The 22,869-nt window shown below is 33.6% G+C and overlaps 2 long non-coding RNA genes and 2 pseudogenes across 2 annotated transcripts; 1 reads left to right on the forward strand and 3 right to left on the reverse strand.

The window, feature by feature from the left end:
• Positions 1-6,420, reverse strand: part of LOC120158924 — a 29,216-nt pseudogene extending 22,796 nt beyond the window's left edge.
• Positions 6,421-9,264: 2,844 nt separating this feature from the next.
• On the forward strand, positions 9,265-10,946 carry LOC120158925 (annotated as a pseudogene).
• A 2,607-nt stretch (positions 10,947-13,553) lies between these two features.
• On the reverse strand, positions 13,554-15,955 carry LOC120158891. Its single transcript, XR_005519290.1, has 3 exons — positions 15,629-15,955; positions 14,428-14,566; positions 13,554-13,787 (listed from the first exon to the last, which is right to left on the reverse strand). It is a non-coding gene; the product is annotated as an uncharacterized LOC120158891 (long non-coding RNA).
• A 2,105-nt stretch (positions 15,956-18,060) lies between these two features.
• Positions 18,061-22,415, reverse strand: LOC120158894. The gene is made up of 4 exons (XR_005519291.1): positions 22,304-22,415; positions 20,395-21,269; positions 19,954-20,302; positions 18,061-18,464 (listed from the first exon to the last, which is right to left on the reverse strand). It is a non-coding gene; the product is annotated as an uncharacterized LOC120158894 (long non-coding RNA).
• Positions 22,416-22,869: the final 454 nt, after the last annotated feature.

Raw genomic sequence — 22,869 nt, forward strand, 5'->3', positions numbered from 1 at the left:
ACATAGAGGTTGTGCACTATGTTGTCACCACAGCTCGTATAATTCCCTCAAGGGGCACTGAATATTTGTCCAGAAGGACCACTATGTCCCGAAGGACCACTGATTGTTCCGAATGACCACTCCTTAAGAACCATATACATAATACAATAGACCAAATAAGTGTACCAAAGTACCACATATATGTCCCGAATGACCACGTAGAACCCTTAACTCTTGGCATGCCAATTATACCTACAGCTCTCATATTAACTCACATGGGCTTAAATAGGAATGTATTTCTCATTTTCATATATTCTAATCACTTTTCATATACATATGTATTTCAGTTCATATACACACATGTGATCACTTTCATTATTTCACATACCTGGATTGATCCTCTGACAATTTCATTCTTTCATATAATATCATAGTAAAGCATAAATGAACTATACATGAAATCACTATATCCAATATATATATGTGGATGCATGTACATGAATATGAAATCAGGAATTCAACTATAAGAGATAGACTTATCGCAAGTCTTATCTCCATACAATTCTATCCAGTATGGGCACTCACCTTAGCCTGGCTTTGACTCAATTATAATCTCTCGATTGTTCCGGAACGAGATTACGTTCTAAATCTACATAGTAATACATTAATACATATCAGTATACTAATTGATATATTCTAAAATATCACTCCTTAGGCTAAAAAGAAAGCTATTTTTATCTTTTAATGAAGGTATGCATCGATGCACTACACCATGTATCGATGCATCACTTGACGGGTGCATCGATGCACTATCTATGCATCGGTACATAAATCCCATTCGAAGTTTGTATTTTAAGTAGGTGCATCGATGCACTCCCCATGCATCGATGCACTCCTCATGCATCGATGCACTAATTGCATTTGATGTTCAATTATTTGATAATGCATCGATGCACACAACCCAAAATTTGTATTTTAAGCCCGAAAATCATCAATTATTCACTCAATTCTTCTATTTAAACCCATATCATGTCATTAAACTCAACCATCATTACTTAAACCAACTTATATCCATGAAAATCATCTTTAACCTCAAAATCCTATCTCTCATATGTAATTCAAAAATCATACTCAAATTTTAATATGTTCTAAATACAATTCTAACACTTCATATTCCTTAATTAGCATGATGTCAAGTCAAATTTATCTTCAAATTCAACTTATCAACTCTTTTCCATAAATTCATTTAAAAACTCATTTTCTTTAATCTCTTATAACTTCTTCATCTTGTTACTTTAAAACAAATTAAGCTTTCCATAAGCTTAATTAGCATCTAAGGATCAAAACCAGACTTAAATTTCAGCAAACCATTAGCTTTTAAAAGATCTCACCTTTGTTTTGCCTTCTTCACGTGTAGAGAAAAAAGAGAAGAAGAGAACTCTGTAACCTTTTTTTTCTTTCTTCTCTTCCACGTGGAGTTAATATAAATATCTCTTCTTTAATTATTTTTCATGCAAATGACTATTCTACCCTTCTATTCCTTCTTCCTTGCAATTTAACCCTATACCAATTATAATACTATTCAATTATTATGTTTTAGTCGCCAAATTCTGAAGTTTTACAATTTAGTCACTAACCCGGTATTGGGGCTGTTACAGGTAGATATGCAGAAAATCCATACCAAAGAAAACATAGCAGATTTCATGATGAATGAGATCAATGTTGATAAATTTACCTGGTGTCGATCCTCTTGTGGCCTGTTAGAAACGTAAACAACATGAAGGTATAAGGTAGAAAGAATGGTGTGAAGATATGATTGTTCCAATCTAATCTTCAAGTGGGAGATTGTTGAAAATGTATGCAATCATCGAAAGTTCCAAGCAAATTGGCATCAATAGTCAAACAAAATTAATGCACCGAAAAGTAGCTGGAAAATGTTGATTTTTGGGCAATGGTATAATTGCAGTTTAGTCATTATACTTTAAGGTATTTATAGGATTAGTCCTTAAGCTTCAACTATAAATACCCTAATCCGTTTAGCTTCAAAATCATCCCAAATCATTCCAGCTTTCTCCTAATACTAGAGAATTTAGAGAGTTTTCTTGAGAGTTGTTTTCTCCTTTTTATCAAGAGAGAATTGTTATTGTTTTCTCCTTGTTAGATCAAGAGAAGTTGTAATTCATATTTTCTCATAGTGAAATTCTTCTACCATTGCCGTGGTTTTTACCCTATATTATTTAGGGATTTTCCACTTTGTGTCTTCTTTATCTTTATTTTTATTTTATGAAATTATCAGTTGCTCTATTCGATAGCCGTATTGCGCAACACATATGAAAGTGTAAAGGGGGAGAAGAGAATAGAAAAGACCCTGTGGTGGCTAGTTCATAGAGCTTTCCATGAGCGGAGAAAATGACAACACCGATTTCAGCATCGCAGAGCACAGAGAACTCCTTAGCTTTCTTAAGGAGGCCAGTTCGCCGATTGCAGAAGGTAACCTGCCGGTGCATCGTGTTCTCAATGCGCCTCATCTCAACTCTTCCTCGACCCATCCTTTCGATCTTTGATCTTCTTCTTCTTCTTCAATTTGTTCGGATATGATGATCAAATATCTTGTGCATACAACCTCCCACTAGTTTGAACTAGCTTCGAGGTTGTTGCAATGCCTTCTTTTAACTTGGTCCATTGTCCAAACAACTTTTCTAACAGTTGCTTCTCTCTGGGTCTAGAGCTTCAACACTTATATTCCTCCCCTTGGATTCTCCCCCATCACTTTCCCACTTTAAATATCGATTTTGGTCGACAACCTTCTTTTTCACACTCGTTTAATTCCTATATACTCTCTCTCCCACCACTTACCTTCTTCCTCAAATCCTTCTTCCACTATACACTTAAATCTTCGTTTTAATTAAACAACTAGAGTTATAATATGGTTTTTTTTTAAATTGGACTTGGGAATTTACTAGGACAAAATTCAAGGTATAATTACAAATTATTCTTAGTTTTATCAACCTACAAATAGTTATTATAATATTCCAATTATCACACACTAAAAATCATTATAAATATCCTCAACTGTTTACATGTATGAAGGCTCTATGTTACTCTGTAATCTTAATACCTTCCATTATCTTTTTTCTCATGAACTATTCTCTCCATAAAATCACATGAATGAAGGCTCTCTATAATCTTAATACCTTCCATTATCTTTTTCTTTATGAACCTCTCTCTCCTTAAAATTATTAATCAACGTTTATCGACCGTGAGTCTTGTCTAAACTAAATAAGTGAACACTAACAGCTGATGAACCCACCTAGGCCGATCAAACAATACTCTTATAATTTGTTTGATGATTCAGTAGCTACACGTCCATTTACATGGCTAAATCTAACATTAAAACAAGTTAAAAAGACTTTGCAACTTGGGAGAACCAACCATAAGACCTGTCCTACTAGCTGAAAAGATAGATTAACGGAGCATAAACATTAGAACCCCTATTCTTCGAGATTATTTTCAAAATATTCAAGGATTATTGGTTAAACTGAAAAGCCCAATCGGACAATTGATTAAATAAGGAACATATAACAATAAAGCCAGTGTTGTTATCTCTTAACGCTTGAATATTAACAGAGGCACGATTTAAATAATGTGAATCACGCCAACTTTAAAAGAATGAAAATCTTAGTGATAGAGTCATTTTCTCAGTGCCATGACAGTGGCTTAAGTCAGAGGATGGTGCAGCGAGCAGCTTGCTTGCGGAGCTCCTTCGTCTCTTTTTGTGATCTTTCTAGATTCTCTCGAAGCTCCTGAATTTCATCGTTTGATTTTATTTGAGCTAATTGTGCCATCTCTTCTGCCTTCAGCCTCGCCGCCTGCTCCTCTGCTAACTGCTGCTCCAGCCTGGCGGTCGTCTCCTTCAGCTTTGACTCGACCTATACAAACATCATCATTCATTAGACAAAACTGTGCAAAGGACATATCCATGCTTAGACATGAGAAGCACTAAGCAAAAGCACAAGATGCAACCAGCCAACTTGGTAGATTGATTCGATATTAGACACCACACAAGAAAACTAAAACACAACACAGTGCAAAAAAAATATAACATGAATACGTGACTATCTCAATATAAAATACCGTAAACATGGTAAATACACAAACACGACGCGGTATAAGAGTAAAAACTATATTTGATGTCTAAACTATGCTGACCAATACCTAAACGCATCAAATTAAGATTAGACAAGGCAAAATCCAACACTTCAGGGAAACAGGAATACAAAGACTCGTGAGATTCCCATCATCATATATAATTTAAAGGGGTATATGGGAAAACATGGTGTAAGATTCAAAAGGCCACATGGTTACGTTTTGGATATAAAATGAGGCAATAGCACCAAACTTTAAGTTTTAAAGGCACACATTTATCTCACAACTTGGCTTTCCCTTGTGTTATCAGGTTTTATTTATGACCTGGGTTGCAACCATTGGAATACTTTTACTTGACTGAATTATATACATTAACAAAGATCTCTAGAATATGGCCAAGGGGAAAACGATCTTTAAAATCTGAGATGAAAACAGAAATAGCGTCATCATTGAATATAACAAGAAAGATACTTAGGTTACCATTTCAGTAATTCGCATAAGCTGCTCTTCATATGATCTTTCAATCTGCTCCTTGAACTCGGATATTTCTCGCTTGGAGTAGCCCTTTAGAGCAGCAACCACTCTTTTTGATCACGGAGTTTAGTTTCTCCTTTCTGTGTAATTACTACAGATTAATTCACATAAAATCACAACAAACTGAAAAAGAAAGTAAAGACTTAACCTTCAGCTCCGCAAACAACTCATCAGTATATGGTTTCCCACCATTATGCTCTATGACCATGTTCACAAGTGAGACAAGATCCTGAACTTGTTTCACTCTCATGGTTTCATCCTTAGTCTTGTTGTCAAAAAGAACAAGACGATTTTCACAAAGACCTAGAATATCCTGATCAATTTGAAGTAACAGAAAAAATAAGTATTTGTTGTTATCGCACACCAACAATGCTTAAGTTCCAATACAAGTAAAAACAATAGTAGCATAAGATCAGATTATATGTATCAATATGTGAATTGGAAAAGATTATTCAGCCATTCAATGCATGAAAGAGATATATGCTTCACCCAAAGCCTAAAATTCTATGCCACGCAAGCATCTCCGTTCTCCTCCAATTTCAGAGCATACAAAAATACCAATCATAATTACATTGATAGAATTTTTAAGAATTATCTTGATGCTCAAGGAAATAGTCCACACAAAAATTTGTGCAAATAAACTTTAAATAGAAGGCAGAGACCAGAGACAAAAATGAACAAAATTTATAAATTTCGTATAGAGAAAAGGAACAGTGAACATAAATGCTTATAGGGAGATTACACCAAAACTCGAGATTTTCTTAAACCAAACCACCCATTGATCTAGCAGCCCTTGAAGAAAGACAAAACGAACTGATCATAAAGTTTATGCTATCCAACACAAGCAACAATGATTTGATCACTGATCCCAACAGGCACACATGATACATAATATAAAATAATCATCTAACCGCATCTAAATCAAATTCATGGAAAACATGATATTAAGCCTATTACGACACATTTTTCTTTATAACCATCACCTCATCAGGATAGTAACCTTCAGACCTCAACAGAGAAGCGAACTGATTACAACAAAGTCAAACAAAAATGAAACTTCTTGTTGCATTTAGTTTAGGAAGAAACCTTTAACGGCGGCTGCGGACACTCACGGCCCAAATAATCTTCCAATGTACCTCATTTTCTTCCAGCTCATCCCCACCAGTAAACACAACAATCATGTAGTTAACAATTTGCTTCCAAACAAAGTCTGCAAACTATGCAATGCAGCCTCCTCTTCTTGTGAAAAACGGGTCCTAACCGAGAGAAAACAACAAGAACTGCATGGATTCCATCCTTGGCAAGATCAATACATTTGACAATTTCTTTTCCAATGAATTCAGATCCAGCTGAGAAATCAAACAACCCTGCAATGGCATGTTAAATTAGTCCTAATAGTTAATGCATTGATAGCCGAGGAAAGAATAACCTTTTCCATGACCCGGTTAATGATACAACCATCGAATATAATAGGAACAACGTCAGAAGACACTATACCAGGTGTATCAACGACATTCAAAATTTGCCCATCTTTGAGCACTGTTTTATGCAATTCACAAGTACTTGTAACCCCGGATGAGCTAGCCTTGATTTGAAGGCTTTCTTTCCGAGAATGCTATTGCCAGTTGCACTTTTCCCGTTGCCAGTACGTCCAACTAAAACCACAGTCCTAATACCATTTGAAGGTAAGGGTAACTCCCAATCATCATCTATTGCACTTCCACCATCATATACAATTACCTGCAATACTAGAAAACACATTTACCCTCAACACAATAATTTCAACGTTGAAATTAAAAAAGTGCATCTCATCTGTCGATAAATTCCATTTTTTTCTAATGGTCAAGTTACACTAATCTATGAACCAAAATCACCATTAACCACTTCGCCAGAAAAGGAAAGTAGTCAACTCCAATAATCAAAATAACAAATAGAAAATATAATAATATTGGAACTCAATAAAAGCTGTTCATGGAGTTCTAATAATAATAGAATCGATTTGATTATCCCACTGTATTAAAATTTAAAACGCCTAAATTAAGCTGTAACATCAATTATTACAATCAACCAGGTTAAAAACTCTCCTCAAACCTTGTCACATGGCTTAAACCTCAGTAGAATCGCTATTTTTTCCTTCTAAATACTAACGACAAAAATCCAAATTTCACAAAAAAAATGGAAAACCATGTGCAATAAAAATCCGGGCTCAAAAGTCAAGGACGTACGTAGCTTCACTACAGCTATGAAAATGCAATTTTACGAAAAATAAAAATGTGATCATAAGTAAACGATCGGGTTCTAATAAATTTAAATCTATCCAGCTCGATTTGGGACTAAGCCTTTTAAGGAATCAAGGTTTTGTGCTCACATGGCACTGCGATGCAAAGATTTAATGATTGAGTGACCAGAAAAGATTAAATATTCAAATCCGCTCAGCACGTCAAAGTTCCAAATTGACCATCTAGTCAAACTAGCAAAAAGAATCGGGAAAATTTCAAGGTGCTTTTGTTTTCTAATTCCCGAGTTCAATCCAAGAACCAGACAGCACTAAATTTTATTCATGAGTAAAGGACCGAGCTCTAACAAATTTAAAAGCAAACCCAAAAGAATCTGGAAACTTGTAAGGGTGTTTTTGCCGTTCGAATCGACTTCAATCCAATAACAGAGTACAATAAGCTGTAACAAAAAAAAAGAGAGAGAGAGAGAAAGTAGAATAAGCTTATAGACTACTTACAGGAGAAAAACGAAGCTCAGAAAAGAACAAATAAAAGAATCTAATTTATACAAAGAGAAAGGAAAGGGGACTAGGAAACTTGTTGTTAGAGACAAGCTAGTGCAATATATAAATCCTAATTATTATTTAAATTAAATTATTTCTTGACCTGGGTATTCCTCGAAATTTCTACTGTATCTTATAATATTATCGAACAATATATATTTAATTGCAATTTTGAATGTAATTTATAATTTCGTTTCATTGTTAGGTTTTAATTAAGGTGGTGTTTGATTCAGGGTATCTAACATTATCGTGGGAATGAAATGTCATTCCTCTGTTTGGTTGTCAAACATTCTCAACCACAGTAATAATTTATTCCCAACAGTGATATTTTGTGGTATATTATAGGGAATGTGATTATCTCCTTCTCTTAGGTATTGTTACATTTCCGGCATTTTAGACTAAAATGCCCTTAATTTCCCCCCCAAAAATATCCTTCTTCTTTAGTTGAATAAAAAAAATTATACGAATGTTAAATTATAAATTTATATTTAAACTATTTTAGATTTAAAAAAATTCCATAATTAGAATTATATGAAGTTCAAATAAAATTGTACATTTCATTAAACTTATTTATCTTTTCAATTTTGTAAAAAAATTATATAAATGTTATGAATTTAAAATTTTAAAAGAAAATATATAAATTAATTATAGTAATATTATAGTAGAATTCAAATTGTTAAAAAAACAAATATATAATAAAGACAATTTGGTAAAATATACATTCTAATACTCTTTTATTCCTTTAACCAAACATTATAATCTTACATTCCTTCTAAACGAACCAAACACAAAATACAACATTCTCAGTAATCTTGTTCCTATCGGTAATCCTATTCCCGTCGATAATCTTGCATTCTGTTAACCAAACACACCCTAAAGCTCTTTAATAATATAGAAATTGTAGTACTAACTGTAAATAAAGTCTATCTTTCATGCCATAAAAAATAACAAGTCTAACCTTTACCAAACTCTGATTATATATGTTATGATTTTCAATAGACATCAATTTTGTCTAAGCATAATTGTTAATTATTTTTTAGTGGATACTTTAATTATGAGTTGAAACTATTTATTATTATAATTTTAAGTTAGAATGATTAATTATTCGTATAATAAGTTTAGTTTCAAGGCTTGTCTTCTAAAAAGAATATTTATTTTCGTTTAAATTTTCAAACAAACATCCAATACTCTTCAAATTTGAGAAAAGCTTCAAATCCCGAAAATAATAGTTTTTTTATTTAATTTTGTGAACTTTAAAGAGATTCTGAGAAAATTTAAATTGAAAAAGTGGCAGAGAGCGAAAGTTAATTATTGTCGAAGGTGATCGTAAAAGATGTGAGGGAATGGTGATTTCCAACAACTAAAAATTGGATGAAGTTTTTTTTTATTTTTAATGAAGAAGATGAGATGGAATAAAAAATGTTTTTTGATTTTCCTGTCACTACCACATCAACACCTAATTACTATGTCATCGTATTGATAATATGTTAATGATTCAGTGCAAGTAAAAAAAAATCAGTATTATAATTTAGAAAATTTAAAATCCGATGGTCAATCAACATGAATCTTAAAATTTAATGCTATTTTGTGCGGTTTATCCTTCGAAAATAAGCACCGTTGATGGAATAGTATATTAGCAAGATTTCCAGTTAAGAAAACTAGGTGGAGATTCCAAACTTTGACAGAGTTGGATAAACTTATTATCGTCCAAAACAAAAAGAGGGATAAATGCAGGACACTAAAATTTGGGCTCCGGTATCCTTCCATCGGCAGCTGATTATGACGACTATAAATATACATTAACAGTTGTACATTATCATAGCAGGATGAAGCTTGCAGCCATGGACGCCGTTGACTCTTTGATGCCGTACTGGTCCACTGGTAGTTCTATACGTGTCGGTCGTTTCATTTACTTGCTTACAAATACAAATCCAGCGACGGTGGTGCCACCCGTAACCTTCCTCCCGGGAGAAAGGGTTTCCGTACATTGGTGAAACCTTGGATTACGTGTTGGCTTCAAGATGGGGGGACCCGAGAAATTCATAACGGATAGAACTACCAAATATTCACCGATGTGTTCCGCACATCGTTGCTCGGAGAAGACATGGCCATCTTTTGCGGCGCTGCCGGTAACAAGTTCCTTTTCTCCGGCCAAAACAAATATGTGACTTGTGGTGGGCCCGATTCCATTAAGAAAGCTTTGATGGATCCAGCCAGTGTTGAGAATTCTTCTAAAGAAGAATCCACCAAACTTCGGGCCTATCTGCCTCCTTTCTCAAGCCAGAGTCCCTGCAACATTATACCAGTGATGGATGAAATGGCGAAAGAGCACTCAATCAACACTGGTCACCCTATAATGAAGTCCAAGTTTTCCCACTCTCAAAGAAGTACACATTCGCACTCGCTTGTCGTCTTTTCATGAGCGTCACCGATCCCGATGAGATCGAAAACTTTGCCAAGCCTTCGCTCTTGCCACTGCCGGTCTCATATCGGTGCCATTGATCTTCCAGGCACGACTTCAATCGCGCAGTGAAAGCCGGGAGGCAAATTCGGCAACAGCTATGGCCCTCATTACCAGAAGAAAAACGAGATATTAGAGAAACGAAAAACAGTGGCATCGGACTTGGTTGATTGCATGCTGATGGATGGAATGACGGAGGTTGAGATCGGCAACAAGATCGTGGGGTTCTTTATAGCCAGCCATGACACAACAAGCACTGCAATCACCTTCATCGTTAGCTATCTCTCTGATCATCCCGAGGTTTATATCAGGGTCCTGAAGGTACGTACTTTTGATTTGGATTTTAATATTAATATTAGTTTTGGTGGGGGGATGAATGAATGATGAAGTGGTGCAGAGCAAATGGAGGTATTGAGAAGCAAAGAGGGAGGGTCATTGAGATGGGAAGATATACAGAAGATGAAGTATACGTGGTGCGTGGCATGCGAAGTAATGAGGTTGGCTCCACCTGCTAATGGTTCTTTCAGAGAGGCCATTACCGACTTTACTTACGCCGGTTATACCATTCCAAAGGATGGAAGGTAAGTCCCCCGTATTTCATATATACTAGAGAGGCATCTCATTATGGTTGATGTATAACTGGTTCAGGCGTTTGGACGGTGCATACAACAAACAAGAATCCCACATACTTCCCGGATCCTGAGAGATTCGATCCATCAAGATTCGAAGGAAATGGTCCAGCGCCCTACACGTTTGTGCCATTCGGGGGAGGTCCTCGGATGTGTCCAGGAAAAGAGTATGCGAGACTCGAAATCCTGACATCATACACAACCTCATCAACAGTTCAAATGGGCCAAAATCAACCCCCAAGAGAAGATCTCCTACATCCCTTCTCCCATTCCCGAGGAGGGCCTCCCATCAGCATACAACCAATGCAAATTAATGATTGTTCCACAAATGCCTTGCCCCTCTTTTATTGTTATTTGTTCTTCCCTTCCTTATTTAGTAGAACTATGGTTGTGGAGTTTAAAAACCCACAGTTGTTGATTCTTTGAAGTTGCTATATTATAAATCTTTTCTGTTCTGTGAAACTATGTAATATAAATTCCTTTTTTATAAAAAAAAGCTAAAAGAGTAATAGTTTACCGTTGATTTAATTTACATTCCTCGTCAAATATGCATACATCACACATCATTGCTGAATCGTTATTAGATGGGAATTCACCCTAAACTCTTGGGTATTCTTACTACTACCCCATTTACTATAGATAACCCGATTCAATTGAGTAAATGAAGAAGAAAAGGGCCTCAATAACTACCTAAGCATGGTTTTATCAAACAAGTTAAAATTATAGGGTAAATTACGTGATTAGTATGAAACTATTAATTTAATTCATTTTAGTACCTAAACTTTTAATTTTTTTTAAAATCATACTTAAGTTTAATTTTTATTTTATTTTAGTACGTGTTCAAAATTTCTATAAGACACTAACGAGTGTTAAATGCAGTAATAAGGTATTTACATATTGTTAAAGAGAAAATCTTAGCTCAAATTTTAAAAACCACATTGTTAACAATTAAAGGGAAATTGTTTCTTATGTTAATTTAACAAATTATTACATTTTTCACATGTAGTTTCAATTGACTAAAGATTAAAAATTTCAAAGATCAGAAGAAAAAAAACTTTGAAAAATTAAACTAAAATAATTTTAAAAAGAATAAGAAAAAAATATCATAAGTGTCAAGCATACAGGTTTATGTTAATACCTTTTAATGTTTGTTTGAAGTTTAAATTCGTTTAACAAAAGAAAATCCTAAACAATTACAAAGCCAAAGAATGAGATGTTTGTAAGGAAAGGGTTGGCAATGAAGAGGGCATAGGGCGCCAAAAAAATACGACTTTGGTGTCTCCTTTGAACCGACTGATCATGGCAGGTATTTTTCCCCAGTAGGGCAAACCAGAAAATTATCTGAGAAAATAAGACAAGTACAAGTTTATTTCGAAATCTACGGTAATTTTTGTTACTGTTCATGAAACTCATGTCGAAGTAGTGAGTTTAAAAAATATATTTTTTATTAAAATTTATCAAATCGAGATAAAAATTTTGAATAAAAATATTTTTTTATTAAAATTTATCAAATGAGATAAAAAATTTGAATAAAATATTTTTATTAAAATTTATCAAATGAGATAAAAATTTGAATAAAAATATTTTTATTAAAATTTATCAAATCGAGACAAAAATTTTGAATAAAAATATTTTATTAGAACTCATCACCTCGACGTGATGAGTTTAATGTACTGTGAAAAAATATTGTGGATCTCAAATAAAAATATTCGTACCCTATTTTATAAAAAACATTCGGGTTACTCTATGGGCCAAAAAAAACCTCCATGACATGTACAGGGCCACTCCAGGAATCGGATCATGTTAAATATTCATGAAGTGATTGTATGCTTATAAATTAAAAATAATAAGAGACGAAGAAAAACTATTGAATGATGAACTAAATAACAATTTGTATCAGCTATATAAATCAGTCGATAGATTTAAATGTAAAAATTTATATTAACATAACAGTAGTATATGATTTTCTGATTTATCAGTGAATCATTGGTATAATGAGTTAAATAAAATTCATTAAAAAAGTGTAAGAAAACATTGAAAATTGTACTGTGTAACATGCATGCATGGATGAAAATTTAACCAATAAAAAAATTGACCTCAAGGATGTATATGCCTTATTTTTTCGATTAATCTGGAATAAATATAAGGCAAGTATATTTTCAAGAAAACTCTCAACCTTTTGACATGAACGCTCACACCTGACATCTATTGTGCTCGAACCCGGGTCATCGAGGAATAATACCTATCCTTACCACATAATCCACTTGGTTCGTGCATGTATATGCCCCTTAATGTATATAGAATGTCCTTTTTCAACTCATTGTGCACTAAGATGGTTGAAATGAGCTCTAAGGTTATATTTGGATTTAAGAGAAAAAAGGGGGGGGTAATTTTTTTTTTTTTTGTGCAATGTAGTTTGGAGAGTTAATTGTATTCGTCAACAATCGTTTAAACTTCGGGTAAAGAAATTCAAACCAAAGTTCAAAAGTTGGTAAACAACTACAACACGAAAAAAAAAAAAGCGAAATGGGCAACGAACTTGGTTATGATTTTAAGAAACTCTAACTGCATCTCAAAGCTAGCTACTAGGTCAGGGGGCCTAATGAGATATAAAGCCATTCAAGAACTGGATGTGGGCAATGTAGAGCTTTTGAGAAACTTTGATGACCGAAAGAAACAAAATGCATTTTCTCTCTTTCCTAAGAATTTTCGACATAAGCTAAGTCTATGAACTTTTATATTGCACCTGGGTCAAAAATCCAATTATTCAGTCTATCCTAAACCATGACTGTCCCCTCGTATAATTCTCCCTTGCAAAGATGAGAAGAATAAAATTGAAGGCTATAGACGAAACAAAGTAAAGATACGAGACAAAATATGACCCATGCATACATCCTTAACTGTCCTATGTCATGAAGCATCTGAAAAGGAATCTTGACATCAACATTCAGTAGACAAATATAGTGCAACTACAAACAATAATCATGTAAAATTCAAGACCAAGATAGGAGTTGTTTCCATTTCTGCTTCAAATTGTTTATACTCATGATAGAATTACAGAATAAAAGATAAGTGGATTCGTAATGAACTTTTGGTGCATCAGTTCATTGTTTACCCACCAACATATAATCTTCGTATTACAATGCAGAAGACACTCCCAGGGAAACCCGAAAAGACTAAACAGTATCGCTTATGAAATTCAGAATTTAAACCTGTCAACTAGAGGAACTTCAAATACATCAACTCACTCCTCTTGATCCTGGAAACAGAAAGCGAACTATGTTGACTTCCTATAAAAATTATTGAAGTATATAATAAGTAGAATAACATTGAAATAACTAAATTTTAGAAGCATCCTTAATATGCTGATATTTTAGATAATTAAAACTAAACCGACAGTAACTAAAAGTGTCAGAAAAATTGGCAACATCATCTACTTTAGACGAGAATTGACAAGCATCCTTGATATGCTGATTTCATCAGTATCACAGTTTCACTTAATACAATATATACAATATTTCTTTCTTTTCTTTCCATTTGAAAAAAATCAAGTTATTGTTAGAGAACTTATCTTACGAAAAAAAGTTCACTTGTAATCACCAATTTTTGATTCAGATCGATGACTCATATGGCTCTAATAGAGTTGTTGGTTGGTTGAACGTTGAAGTCGATGATCACAAAATTGGATATCGGGCATTTATAACCTAACCCAGATTGGCTCCACTGGTGCTAATCCATATACTCATTTGATACCTTGAGATAAGTGCTAATAGGTTGAAGAAAACTCTAATATTTATAGACAAAGGATTACCATTAAACAATTAGAACATAAATGTGCAACCCAGAAAAGGAAGAATCAACAAGATTAAACCCATAGTTCAATAATGTATTAGGCCAACCTTGGGTGCAGGAGCATAGTCAAGCTTAGGAGTCAACTTTGGAGAATATCCACCAAAATACTGGAACAATCTGTGTATGTAGATCCAATTCCAACCCCTGCACCAAAAGCTACAGATGCCCATCTAGTCACTGGACTCCCTGGCATGACAAATCAAAGTTATTCAAGGAAGGGTTGGGGAAGACAAGAAAAGGAGAAAGCACAAAAAGGAAAGGCACAGTAGCTACAATGCTTGGACATACAACTACTACAAGAAAACTCAAGCAAACTCAGTGTACTCTGTCTGCAGCCTAGATGAACCTATAGTAAAAGGTTAAATACATAATCACGTTAACTGTTAAGGCTTTGCTTGGAAGAAATGATAAAAAGTTTTAACTCGATGATTGAAGTTGGCTAGGAGGCATAAAACTAAAATCCATTCCTTTTCCTTCTTCCCTCCCTACAAAGCAAAGCAGTAATCAAGTTCTTAATCAATTCTAGGCAATCTACAGCAATTACAGAACGGAGGTAGTTCTGGTATTGGAATTTAAGGCAAATCAAAACCAACACACAGAAATGCAAGGTTGCTCGAACATCTTAGGCTACGAGATTCATTCGATACCATATGGTCTCTCAAACTTTTCTACTTAAGAAAGCCACTTGGTCTGAAACGTTGCCTACTTAAATGGATACTAAAGAATACAGCACCAGATTTAAATAGCAGCCACAACGCCATATTAAATGTGCTATTTTTCAGTTACGTCTCTCTTTGCCGTCAATATTCGCACTTGATATTAGTTGCAGTTGACTCGTTACGTTCTCGAGCACAATAGAAAACGATGTATCCAGAACATGTCCGCTGACTGCAATTTAAATCTTACATATTTCAAGTACATGTATATGCATAATATTTGCATCTAAATCTATGATTGTGGAGTATGCGCATGTACAATTTGAAAAGCCAATGCTACCTTGTGCCAAACAGAAATGAAAAATAAATAATTAGAATATAACGAAACAATAACAAGGAAAAATGGAGGCAAGCAGAAAATCAGAAAGCATAATTCTAGAACCAATTAGGCCAATCTGCAATCCATGATTTTTAATCATCTAGCTTAATAACACTAAATTGTAGCCATTAAATGCGATGCAATTGGGGAAATCGAAAACAATATCTTAAGAGGAGAGAGAAAAAGAACAAAATTAGGGAAAGAGAGACGAACTGAAGAAAATGAGGCCACCGAAAGCGCCGGCTAAGGAGGAGTAAACGAAGCGGCGGAGAGAGAGATCGATGCATTCGTCCCATTTAGCGTTCATGTCATACTTGGACGCCGCCGACTCCTTGTTCTCTTCCATTCCAAAACTTTCTTTGCAGCTGCTAGTTTCGTTGTTTATTCGGATTGTTGCTCAGATTTACCTTTCTTCTGCTTCGTCTTTTGTTGTTTAGATCTGCCGCGATGTCTCCACCATTGTCTGAATCTGACTGATGTGTTTCTTACCATGGAAATGTGATTTTCTGACTTGCCGATAGCATCGTATTTACCTAATTGTCCTTATGTTCCTACTCTAGAGGAGCAAATTAAAAATTCTATTTTTCGGATTTTTTTCTAGTTAGAATATGTTTTAAGTCTCTACTTTTTGTAATTTGAAATTTAGTTATTTGCATTTATTTTCAGAAATTTAATTTATATAATTTTAATTTTAATTTTAAAATATTTATATTCATGTTATTACATCCGTTTTAAAATTATCAATGAGACATTTTATCAATTGTGCAATAAATGAATAATCATTTAATATAATTTTAATTCACCAATAAATTATTAATATGTTTCATCATTTTATTTGAGAATATTTATTTATTTTTAAAAATAATTATGATATAGAGAAAAAATCGTGTGGAAAATTAAATAAAAAATAAATTAATATTATCAGTGTTGATTAAAAAACTTAAAATTTATAAAAAATTTATTAAAAAAATAGATTATATTTAATGACTAATTTATCAAAATATAAAAGAGTGCAGGAATTTAAAGGTAATTTTAATTTTGTTTTCATATGAAACTTTCATCCCTAAAACATTCAAAGGACTCGACCCAAATAGGTCAACTCCCAAACCAAAAAAAAAGGAAAGAAGTGCAAAGGCCCAACGCCCAGTCCAACCAAAACTAAGCCTAAGGCTCTCAAGTCGCAGAATAACGCCAAGCGCCATTAGGGCTGTAAACAAGTTTGAATCGAGCTCAACTAGAGATGGGCATGAGACTCAAGTCTGACGGGTTTTAACCCGACCAGGTTAGGTTTTTTTTTAAATATTGGGTTTGGGTCGAGTCGGGTTTAGAGTAAAAAATATCCGACCCAAAAAATATATAATTTTATTTTATATATTTAAGGATATTTACAATTATATCCCTCCATATTATAATTTTTTCAATTAAATTCCTATTTTTATTGAATAAAATATATTTTTTATCATTTCGGGTCGAGTTGGATTAGATTTTATCTCAAAAATTTGGGTCGAAATCGATTTGGGTGGAGGATGTAAAATTTTGGGTCAGGTCGGGTTGGCCGAAACCCGACCCATGCCCATCAATAAGCTCGACTCAATTCGATAGATTTAAAGTTGAGTTTGATTTAATTTAAAAGCGCATAATCTTAAAATTGTGAAGTTCAACTCAAATTCAAAAATCAAAAACTAAAGCTCGAGCTGGCTCGAAAAAATTGAACTCAAAACATTTTTAAATTTAGCCCGGTTAAAGCTTGAAATCAAGTTCGAACTCGAACTGTATTCAAACTCGAACTCGACCTAAAAACCTAAACCAAACAAAAAAGGAAAGAAGCGTAAAGGCCCAAAGCCCAGTCCAACCAAACCTAAGCCTAAGGCCCTCAAGTCGCAGAATAAACGCCAAGCGCCACTAGGACTGTAAACAAGTTGATTCGAGCTCGATCAGGGATAGGCATGAGACTCAGGTCTGATGGTTTTGACCCAATCGGATCGGACTTTTTAAAAAAATTTGAGTTTGGATCGGGTTGAGTCAATTTTTTTAAAATGTTATGTTTAGGTCGGTTCGATTTCAGGTTTATGGTGGAAAATACCCGACCCGACCCAAAAAAATAATTTTACCTTATATATTTAGGGATAATTACAATAATATCCCTCTATATATTATTTTTTCAACTAAATCCCTATTTTTATTGAATAAAAATAATATTTTTTATTATTTCATGTCGGGACGAGTTCAGATTTTATCTCAAAAAGTCGTGTCGGACTCGATTTGGGTGGAGGATATAAATTTTTTGGGTCAGGTCGGGTTGACCGAAACCTGACACGTTCTCATCCCTAAGCTCGACTCAATTCAATAGATTTAAAGTTGAGTTTGATTTAATTTAAAAGCTCATAATCTTAAAATTGTGAAGTTCAACTCAAATTCAAAATTAAAAACTAAAGTTTGACTTGATCCCGAAAAAATTGAACTCAACATTTTTAAATTTAGCTCGGTTGAAGGTTGAATTCCAGTTCAAACTCGAACTCGACCTCAAACCTTAAATACATAAATATCTTATACTATATTTTTATTAAAAATAATAAAAACTGGATTTTAATTAAATCAAACTCAAATAATCATCTCTTTTTTTTAATAGAAAGACAAACACCCCAATATAGCTGCACCCAACCTACTTACACCATGCACAGACCTCATATTCTACATTCGTGTCAACCACAGCTGCAACACTCGGGGGAGCAATCGGAAATCGATGAAGACCAATAGGGAGATTCCATATCAATTTCGCAAGATGATCGGCTGTAGAGTTAACCTCGCGGGGAACAAATCTGAAAATCAACTCCCAATCTTTCTGCAGCAGCTCACAAATATATATGGAGAACGAGCGAAAAAACGCCATGAAACCTTGGATCGTCGTTCACCTCTGCGGGAGCCTTCTTACTGTCCACTTCTACAATCAACTTCCTCCTATCCAACTCCCAAGACATGCTCAAGCCCTAAAAGATACCCCAGATCTCCGACTCTAACACTGAGCAGCACCCGATATTCTTCGAGAAACCTGAAACATATAAGTGATCACGAATCAACCCTCCACAAGTGGTTCTACCCGTGTCCAAGCCATAAGATAGGGTGCTTATCGAACGAGTCTATCACGAGTTAGGCAGTACTCGACTCTGCACTTTAAAAAAAATTATTGCTCGACTCGTACTCGTTAAAAAAATTATTGCTCGACTCGTGCTCGTTGCTCGTTAACCTCACTAAAAATTTTAACTTGTTTTTAACTATAAGTAAATTTAATAATACTATATGGAACTTAATATATACATAAATTAACAAATTTAACCAAAAAAATATCAAAGAGTATATGAAACAATTTCAAAGTTTAAATTACAAACTAATAATCCACAAATACACCAAATTAACATATTAAAAGCAAAGTAACAATCCATAAATTCACCAAAGTAACAATCCACAAATACATCAAACTAACATATTAAAAACATTCTTGAAAAAAAATGTTCAACAATACTTAATCCTAAAAATAAGGAGATCAACATGTCTTCACTCCATTCATTGGTGGTTGCAATCACCAAATTATAAAATTGGGAGAATAATTTCCTTTGCTTGATCAACATAACTATCATGTCAATAAAAACAATTAGAATATCTTATAATAAGAAACTAAAATAAATATTTTTTACTTTTTCATGAATAATATAAAACTAAATCAATTAACACGCTTAATCTTAAATAGTTTTATCTTATTCTTTCTCTTCACTCCATGGAGAGATCGACACCAATCTCCACTACAAATAAACATTTGCACGATATCCGGAGATAGACGCTCTATAATAATCAATCACGCAGCTCCTTGCACTAAACGTAGCCTCATAAGCTACAGTTGTTATCGGAATTGCTAAAATATCAATAGCCAACCTTGACAAAATACAAAACTTCAAAGATTGATCTTTCCACCATCTTATAGGTTCAAAGTGATCACCTTTATCCATTACACATCCATCCTCAAGATACAAATTAACTTCATTCTTTTCAACATTATTCAACACTTCATTGTTAGCCACTTTATTTATTAAATCAAATAAAGCAGGAGTGTTGATACAAGCTAACATACTCATCATAAAGTTGATACAAAGTTTCTCGAACTTTATGAATGTTATCTCGAACAACTTCTAAAGGAAACATATCCGGGAAAGTCACTTCAATACCTTTCATTTTCAAACGAGGATCCAACACACAACCCATAGCCATAAGTAGATTACATTCACCCCAATACTTATCAAATCTTTCTTTCATATTCTTAACCATATCACTAACAAATTCATTAGGAGATTTCAATTTATCATCCAACAACATTTTAATCTTATAAACTTCACCAAGAAATAAATTAAAGGTTGGATATTCCGATCTAAAGATAGTAGCATTGGAAAACACAACTATAATATCAAGCAACTTCTCAATTTTTCCCAATCACTAGCACTAGGACAATAAACATAATCTTTATCCTCCAAAGCAAGTCTAGAAAATACCTCTTTAAATTTGATTGCACGTGCTAGCATGTCATAAGTTGAGTTCTACCTTGTCTTGCATTCAATAACCAACCTTCTATGCTTTATGTTGAATTGTCCAACAAGTTCTGCAAACTTTTTCAATTGATGCTCACTGCCATTGATGTAATCAACAGTATCATGAACATTCTTGATTATTGTTTTCACTTTCTTCAACCCATGTTGAACCATAATGTTCAAAATGTGAGCACAACAACGAACATGGAACAAATTTCCACCACAAATCAATCTCTTAGTCAATGAGAAGTATCCTTCAAAATTTCTATAAAACATCATTTGTAGTTGCATTGTCCACCGAAATTGTGAAAACCTAGCAAAAAAATATAAATATAATAAGTGAATAAAATTTTATATAACATTAGAAAAAGTATGCAAACATAACTTAAATGAAGAACAACTTACTTTATTTTCAATATCCCACTCCTTTAAACATTTGAATATGCAATTGGCAATGTCTTTGCATTTTCGAGGAGGAGGTATGTGAGCAAAGCTCAATATTCGCTTTTGAAGTTTCCAATCACGATCAACAAAGTGAGAAGTAAGAACCATATACTCAATCTTTTGCGGACTTGAACGTCATAGATCAATGGTTAATGAAATTCCATATATGCTCTTTAACAACTCTTTTAACTTTATCTTCTCAATCTCATAAGTTTTGAAAGCAACACTTCTTATAGTATGACGAGACACACTTTTTCATTGTGGGATTCCTCGTTTCAACATCAAGTTAAAATCTTCTTCTTCAACAACTAAGAAGGTATTTTCATGCATAACAATCCAATGAGCAATGCCTTCTCTAAACTTTAAAACATCAAACTTGTCATCATGCAAAGCACTAACAAATGAAGAATCAGGTGATCCAGCACTTGAATCTGATGGAAGGAAGTTAATTAAATTTTGTTGTCGTAACATCATTCATTTTTGTGGACATTTATCCAAGTGGCGCTTATAATGAGTAGTACTTCCAGAACTAAGTACTTTTAGTTGTTCCTTGCAATGTAAACATCTCACTTTCCACTGATTGCATATCATTTCAGGGTTTCCCAAGTCTTTCCAAACTTCAGATTGTCTTGCTCTCTTAAAAGGGCCACGTGGAGGAACATCAGAATTATCTTCTTGGGTGGTTCCTTGAGTGTTATTTGGAGGCATTTCTTGATCCATTTTTTCTACCTTATCATCTATCTCAACATCGTCAATCTCCACCTCATCATCAACATTCACATTAAATTCCTCAATCACGGAATTTCGAAAAGAAGAATCAGGAGCACTAGAAGCATCTGTTCATATTTAATCAAAATATCAGCGTAACAAGAAACAATCATGGAACACAACAAGAAATCTCTTTATTACATATGTTTCTTGCATGCTCTTTACATCATATATATGACAGAAACATTCACAATAAATATACTACCCATTATTCTAAATGTATAATGTTCAAAAGCCGTTGTTATAAAAACTCACACATTCAAAGTTAAACATTATAAGTAAAGCTTTTGTTCCACTAATTCAAAGCAAATTAATTTGAATTTATTTCCACAACTGTGAATTAATTTTTGCTTTTACTACTTACTGATACACAAATGTCATTAATTTCTCTTTCAAATGAACTTGTTTCACTTTACTGATAAGCCTTAGATAAATATATACAAATCTCAAATGCATCCATATCTGCCACCAATTGAAGTAGAATTGCATGCTTCTTGTTTATAAATAAGATATTGGTTTAATATTTACAATAAAAAGGTTAAAATGTGCCCGTAATTAAATTGTTTGATTCATGTGTTAAGTGCAGTAGTTGAATCCTGCTAAACTATTGAGAAATGACCCAATTTGTCATTGCAAGATCTCATGCCTTAAATAACTTCTAAACCATAAGTCCATACTACTTTTTTCCCTTGTCCAGTGTACAACAAAATGGATACAATATAAGTCCAAATGAATCAAGTTTATTGTATATAAAAGCAAGTCATACTACTTTTTTCTCCATGTAACATTGCAGCAGTGAATCAAGTTTTTAGCTTGGGTGAAAATAAAAGCAAATAAGCAGTGAAGAAAATACCATGTAACAGTGTCGTTCTTTAAAAAGGGAAGAAAAATAATTACAATTTTACTGTATATATCATAGCAAAAGATAAGCACAATTGAATGTAAACAAATCTAAACCCAAAAATAGAGTAATCGAAAACCTCAAACCAAGTTAATTTTAACAAACAAAAAAAAAATACAGCCAAATGAGAATGAAAACAAAGAATTCTAAAATTAAACTATTTAACTAAAATGGAAAAAATAACGAGATAGGTAAACGAACCTGTCGTGGTTGTTGAATTAGAGATGAAATTGTGATTTGTGATTTGTGTTTGTGATTTGTGATTTTGAGATTTGAGAGGAAAAAATGGTTTAGTAGATGAGACTTTGAGTTGTGAAGGAGGCACCGGGGAAGTTGAAGAATGAAATTGAAAATTAGGGTTTCTTTTATTGTATAATAAAATAATATTATAAATTAATAATATTATTATTTATTAAAATATATTAGTAATTTATCATTATTATTATTTGTTAACAAATTAATAATTATTATTTAGAAATATTTTTAAGATAACTATTAAAAATAAAAAAAATAACATACTGTTCGCGAACTTATCGATTTGAGTTGAACTTTACTCGACTCTACTCATTAAGGTCTAGAGTCGAGTCAACCCGAGTTAAATTTTTACCGAATTTTGACCAAGTCGAGTTCGAATTACTCACGAGGTGCTCAACTCGATAAGCATCACTATACCCTACCGGTGGTGGCTTCCACATCACGTTCCGATTAACAAGCAAGGTACTCCCCTGACCCCTCGACACCTTCAGCAGGTTTGCTCTCAAGGTTTC

This window comes from Hibiscus syriacus, unplaced genomic scaffold, assembly GCF_006381635.1.
Source record: "Hibiscus syriacus cultivar Baekdansim isolate YM2019G1 unplaced genomic scaffold, ASM638163v2 tig00111332_pilon, whole genome shotgun sequence".
NCBI classification, from domain to species: Eukaryota; Viridiplantae; Streptophyta; class Magnoliopsida; order Malvales; family Malvaceae; genus Hibiscus; species Hibiscus syriacus.